This window comes from Palaemon carinicauda, chromosome 7, assembly GCF_036898095.1.
Source record: "Palaemon carinicauda isolate YSFRI2023 chromosome 7, ASM3689809v2, whole genome shotgun sequence".
NCBI lineage: Eukaryota > Metazoa > Arthropoda > Malacostraca > Decapoda > Palaemonidae > Palaemon > Palaemon carinicauda.
Window position 1 is genome coordinate 11,259,931 of NC_090731.1, and position 7,287 is coordinate 11,267,217.

Genomic DNA, 7,287 nt, shown 5'->3' on the forward strand with positions numbered 1-7,287 from the left:
ATATATATATATATATATATATATATATATATATATATATATATATATATATATACATATATATGTATATATATACTAGTGCACACAACCTGTCAAAAATTATTGCTAAAAATTTAGATAGATATACACACATGCATTCCCCTCTCACCAGGGTATGACTACTATCTCTCCCCTTACCCGAGGGACGGGGAGAGATAAATGCGCACACACACACACACACACACACACACACATATATATATATATATATATATATATATATATATATATATATATATATATATATATATATAGCCAATCACTTGTTCTTTATTATATAGGGGATATGCGTGTATGTAGATATCAAATCTATTCCCTTATAGCGAATATTACTCCAGAGAAAAATAGCAAAGCCATGGCCACATTCATGCTTCAATTACCGCAGTAGAAAAAAAAATCAAATTATCAGTTGTTTCATATGCCTAAAAGTCCGGGCAAGATAAGCTCCGCCCCTTGATGACGTCATAGCCAATCACGCTGTCTACCGAGTTAGCAGCGGTCACCATTCATTCACTTACAATTTAAAATACTACCCATTTCCTAGAACCAAGAACCTTATTTTCCCATAGGTCTTTAACACCCTCTCCAGATCTCAATATCCTCCAAGCTCTTTTCACTAAGCTATTGTCGTTATTTTTCCCCACATGTTCAAACCATCACACAATGTGCCTTTGCAAAACCTTTTACCTATTTACGTTGTCTACTTATCACCCCATAAAATATACTACATAAATACTTCTTCAATTCTTAAAACCAAGTATAATTCACAAAGATACGCTTCATTGTTATTGTTTGCTCTTAAACTATTTCATTCTAATTGTTCATTACTTTTCTCGTTGTTTATTTATTTCCTTTCCTCACTGGGTTATTTTCACCTGTTGAAGTCCTTGGGTTTACAGCATCCTGCTTTTCGAACTAGGATTGTAGCTTAGCTAATAATAATAATAATAATAATAATAATAATAATAATAATAATAATAATAATCCCACTTCCTTTTCATACATATTCAACCAACCCTTCATATATATTTTCACTAGCTTCCTGTATGGAATTTTAAATGCCGACAATGTCGACATTTAAAATTCCTTACAGGAAGCTCAATTCTCGAAGTCAACTCGACATTGAGAATATGGACTACTAATAGATTAGATTAGCATTTTCATGCACAGTGCTACCTTTCTTGTTGCTCCTATTATGTAACTAGGCCTAATATTGCCATTATCCAATATATTTGCTCCCAAACATTGAATTAACCACCTCCTTTCTTTCGCCGTGCATAGCAACATTAGTTAATCCATTTTTCTCATTCCTGTTCATTCAATTTACTTCTAGCTTTTAAATATTGCAAACACCCAAACTCTCTTACCTTACTTGTTTACTTGTTTTGGGTTTAAACCCAACCCTCCACTGAAGTCGAGTGAACTACTTCTCGGGCGGGTCCATATCATTCATCTAACGAAACATTTTCATTATAACTTATACAATTCTTTGATTGTAGCATCTTCCAAATCATATGATCATGTGAAAAGTAATGTCTTTAGTTTCTTCTTAAATTCAATTGCTCCCTTTAAATCCTTCATTTCAGTTGGCAGTTTATTATAATGTCTAGGAGCACAGTAGCTAAAAGCCCTTTCACCAAATTTACTATTTGTTCTTGGTTCAGATAGTCTGTTTGTCACTCATGTGTCGTATGGTAACATCTGTTTCTAGTTCTAGTTTTTTCATGCATTCTTTTAGATATTTTGGTTCATTTTGGTTCAGTATCTTGAACGTTAGTAAGAGTAGCTTGTATTCGATTCTCGCCTTTACCGGCAGCCAGTGTAATATAATTAGTGCAGGGGTAATTCTATCCCTATTGTGTAGTCCTTTCATTAATCTAGCGGCTTTGTTACCAACCTCTACAATTTCTCTTCACTGACCACAATTAACACAGTATATTTTACAAACATCAGCCTTTTCACGTCGCACTTACAACTAATGTTCATAACCCGTAGCTGCACACCTACAACCGACTTCTAGCATAAAGATGGCGAACAACCATTGAGAGTTGAACAAATATCTCAAAACACGTTTTATACTAAACCAGACAATCTCATTCCTACGTACTCTAATACATGCTTCACTTTCCATCAAAGAATTTGTAATGGGACCTAACAACATATACCATATAATTTCAACCACCCCCAGACTGCCTATATTAATTTTGTCATTGGCTTTTTCTATGTTTATTCTTATCACAAACTCTAATCGTTTTAGTGTTTGAAGAGTCACTTTATCCACACGCTCTTGCATGTCTAAACCTACACTGTTCTTCTATCACCTGCCAATACTTGATTTAACTTCTACTTTAGACAAAGTTGGCAAATTGCCTTTAACTATGCATGCACTGATTTTTTTTTTGTCTGCTTCAGTTCACAGAATACAGTTTTAAACTTAGTAACATTTTTCGCATAAGGTTTTATTTCTACATGTATGTATGTATGTATGTATGTATGTATGTATGTATGTATGTATGTATGTATGTATGATATGAAAAAATGCGTCTACTAGGCTATATTTCCTTTTACGTAAACCATAAATATATTTATTCTGGAACTTACTATTTCAGAAATGAAAAAAAATGCTATGTAAACGATTGCAAATTATGTGATATAGTTGGTATACATACACATATGCCAAGATAACTATTTATATTCTTAATTACTTATAAGTGACATAAATCCCATGTAAATTACACAATTGCATTATACAGGTGAAATATTTGCATCCGCGCTGATGAAACAGAAACATACTTTGGTGAATAGTTATATTAACTAATTGAATAGTTCAACGTAGTTCACCGACAACAACGAACAACAGAACAAACCATTAAAAAATCACTCATTTGCATAGGATAGGAAACGACAAAAAAAAAAAAAAAAAAAAAAAAAAAAAAAAAAAAAAAAAAAAAAAAAAAAAAAAAAAAAAAAAATCAAATTCTCGGCTACGAAAAGCTACGGTAACGAAATGGCTAAGGTGAAACTTATTATTATTATCATTATTACAAGCCAAGCTACAACCCTAGTTGGAAAATCTATGCTATAAGCCTAAAGGCTCCAACAGGGAAAAATTGCCCTGCGAGGAAAGGAAACAAGGAAATAAATAAAGGATGAGAACAAATTGACAATAAATCATTCTACAAAGAGAAACAACGTCAAAACAGACATGTCATATAAAACTATAAAAAGACTTATGTCAGCCTGTTCAACATAAAAATATTTGCAGCCACTTTGAACTTTTGAAGTTCTATTGATTCAACTAACCAATCAGGAAGGTCATTCCACAACTTGGTCACAGCAGGAATAAAACTTCAAGAATACTGCGTAGTATTGAGCCTCATGATGGAGAAGGCCTGGCTATTAGAATGAATTGCCTGCCCAGTATTACGAACAGGATGGAATTATGCAGGAAGATCTGAATGTAAAGGATGGTCAGAATTATGAAAAATCTTATGCAACATGCATAACGAACTTATTGAACGACGACCATCCATTTAATGCAATGGTCAGTATTTTCCTTATAATTTTCAGACATTCAGAACAGGGTGCCACTGTCAGAAAAATGTAGGTTATACTTAAACTTTAAAACATGAAAAAATTCTATTTACCTACTAACAACCCATACAGGAATTATAGATGGAGAGACCACACAAAAATCAAGGCAGTATATAATTTAGCAAATGATTAGTAATTTTGTATATCATTCCATGGTAATGTAACCTAGGAAAAAAACTACTGTTTCTTACAGAAAAATTACGATCTCTTCAAAAATGACCTTGGTATTGCCTTGGCCTAATTACTTTCCAGAGCAAATTACAGAGATGAACTTGAACTCTTACCTCTTCAGCTTCACGATCACGCGGTGATCCAATTATTGACGTAGGAATTTATTAAGTCTTTGATTTGACATATTGACTGCAGTACTCCATTCCTTATCCCCGCAATTCCATTAGCTCAAATCACATAATTCAGGTACAACTTCACTGTCCGTATCATATTCCTTATCTAAATACTCCACACTTTATCACCAATCATGGGTCAGGTCAACAAGGATGGTTACCAATTAACGGTTCCTGGTTCCTCTGGGAAAACCAGGCAATCTCAAACAACAACCTTGAACGGGTCAGTCAGTCAGTCACAAGTTCAGTTTATTATAGCTAAGTGCAAAGCTTCTAAGCTTATACTTATTACTGTAATTAAGTCTTTTTTACACGTACCATGACAAGATTAATAATGAAAATCTTCATCTTTAATTTTCTCCCATTCTACCTTGAAATCAGTTGCGATAATACCCTGCTACCATCAGTTTTAGCAACCCATTGAGGTCACTTTGGACTTTTCAAATTCTTCTTTCATATTCATTGCCCCACTTAAGTATACAAATTGATCCATGCTAGGATTTCGCAACATACCTACGCTTACGTCTTATTCCATCATAGATACATTTCATTAACTGTCCCGGTTTTGGGTTCCAACCTAGAACCTAAAATTTTTGGCTATGTATTAATGACAATGGTATGGATGTCTACTTCTTCTTTGCATAGGTCATCGCTACCCTTTATTCAAATATCTACATCCGCTCTCCTATAGCCCGTACCAAATAGATAAAACAGTGCTTTGAAGAATAGAAATACTGTAGTAGAGAATAGTTATTTTAGACAGCAGAGTCATTATAGACAAAGCTTATGCATATACCTTCAGTATTGTTGTGGTAGGAATAAATTTAACATGTAGTCTGTTTGATGCAGAGCAAAGGCATCATAAGTAGTACATAAATGTATTCTTTTTACTTCTTCAGATAAGACATCTATAATATTATCAATGGGAAAAAAACTACCGTTTCCTTGGGATTTGGAATAGGTTTATGAACATGGGCCATAGGGCTTGGCACTGGGGCATGGAAGCCCATTTGTAACTGTGGGGAAACCCTGATAATGAAGAAAAAGTTAAATAACAAGGTGGAAGAAAGGAAGTACCATTGGGGGTATAGCTGAAGGCTAAAAAGGGAGTGCAGATTGGGACTAAAAAGGATACAGCAATGCCGAAGTATTGCTTATAGAATTGATCAGTTCCTTGGGGCTCTTATTTTTTCAATAAAAATATGTGATTGTTACTACAGACTGATAAAACAATTATAAAGTTAAAACAACTAATATGATGAATTTAAAGTTCAAAATTGCACCTGTTAAAGGCAGCAATAGTAAAAAAATCTAAAGTTTATTCGCATGTGACCTCAATAGGCAGATGATAAGTATTACCACTCATCAAGTATTTATTATACTCTCAATTAAAGTATTTTTTTTATGTTTTCTGGTTGGTCATGCTAAATGCCTGGTTGTAAGACGTTTCCTTTGGTGTCATGACTAGTCAGAGTAGCTATAAGTGGTAAAAAAAAAAAAAAAAAATAATTCTAATAATGAAATATTTTATTTCTATACTCACCCGATGTTCATATTGCTTCTTCTCCAGGAGTTCAGTTTAATGTATTATTAGAAACCAACCTCAAGACATCGGTTTGAGTTCTGCGACTACTCTAATAATGTTGACTTCATCAAGCACAGGTCCCAAAATAGGAGAAATTAATTTTCATTCTTGTGGCTAAGATACTGACCCTACCATAGATGAAAATATCTGTTCTCTTCTCTAAATCACAAAACACACAAAGGCGGATATTGACTCGTAGGTCCTATCTGACTCAGGTTTTATCTAAGCAGGCGAGAGAATCTAAAATTACATTCAAACCCAAATGTCCTGGAAATTTCTCTTCTAAGAGACTAATAAAAACTGCGTTTATAGATGCTGTAAAGGAAAGTGATTCAATCACACTCATTTCCTGATTACCTACAAATAAAATCTCTTTGGTTAACAAACTTGCATAAACTGCATTTAGAGATTTTCCTTTATGAGGCACAATGACTGGCTATCAAATTGTAATCTATAATAAAGTCCATTTTCCTATATGGCAATTTCTTTAAATCTATCCTTAAGGAAGTTGGCGTGTTGAGATGTGTAAACTGTCTTGGAAGTGGCCACTTTTTCAAATATGGTAGAATACAAAGCTTCTGACCTTGCCTTTACTAAAATGTTAGGGTAAATCCCATCAACAAGGTTACTCTAAAATTAAAAAGGCAATACTTCCTTACTTTCATCACCTGTCTTTGAGTTTTCCTCATCCTCATTTTCCTGTAGCCCACCTCGGAATGAGCTGTATGAAAATCAGTCGATTTCTTAGTTGGTTTACCATTTGAAAAGGAGGTAACTGCAAGAGTGCATAGAGGGCTCACTTTGGGCTTGTATATACTAATGCCTTCACTAATCCTGATTACGTAATTGTGCAAAGAGCTAGTGACGAAGCATGCAAGTGAACGGCATACACTCGTCTGAAACATGGTGAAAACAATTGATTCTAGTTAACCCACTTTGTGTTCTGCTTCACAACCTAGTTCTTATAAAGTAAATGTGATTGCTATTTTGCAAGGGTTTAGCAGTAGAACTAAAGTACAGTATGCAAAATATTTCGAGTCTGTGTGAAGCTCTTAAATCTGTAAAGTACACTGCATAGTTTCAGATCCCTTACTGAATACAATGCTATTAACTGCATATTGACTTGGTGATTTAGCAATTGGGGTAGAAGGACCAGAATTTCTATTGTTAAGGGAGGATTCACAGGACTTCTGAAACTTAACAAGGGAAATCAGTGATGCCAAGAGCAAGTGATGCTCATCACTATCAAAAGATGACTGAACTTGTCTGTTGTCCAAAGGTGGAGGCATCTCATCATTGTCATCATTCCAACTACAGTATATTTAACTATTCTAGTCTCTCCTGACTTTTCCCCTGAACTCACTTTGTTTTGCACTTAGAACTGTTAATTTAATCAGCAACCATTGAAACACCTTGCATGAGTGGAACTAAGAGTAAAACATATCTTCACATCGATCACTTAAAGCATTGCCCCCCAACACGATACACAAAGGGCATGTGAATGAAGGTCTCCAAGAAATAATTCCCATGCACATTCCAAGCATTAATTGTTAACATTACCAGGGGAAAACATCTTAATGCATAGTATTCGAACAATCTGGAGAACGTGTGATCATGGCCGAAATGACATGGAAACTTAGAGATAAGGAGTATTTGGTGCAACAATTCTTTGCTTCTTACCACTTGCTGCTATAAGGTTCCATTCCTTTGTTAAAGGCACATATT

The 7,287-nt window shown here is 34.3% G+C and overlaps 1 protein-coding gene across 1 annotated transcript in view; it reads left to right on the plus strand.

The window, feature by feature from the left end:
* The window catches only part of LOC137643842 (uncharacterized), a 59,517-nt gene that overhangs the window by 6,929 nt on the left and 45,301 nt on the right, over window positions 1-7,287 (plus strand).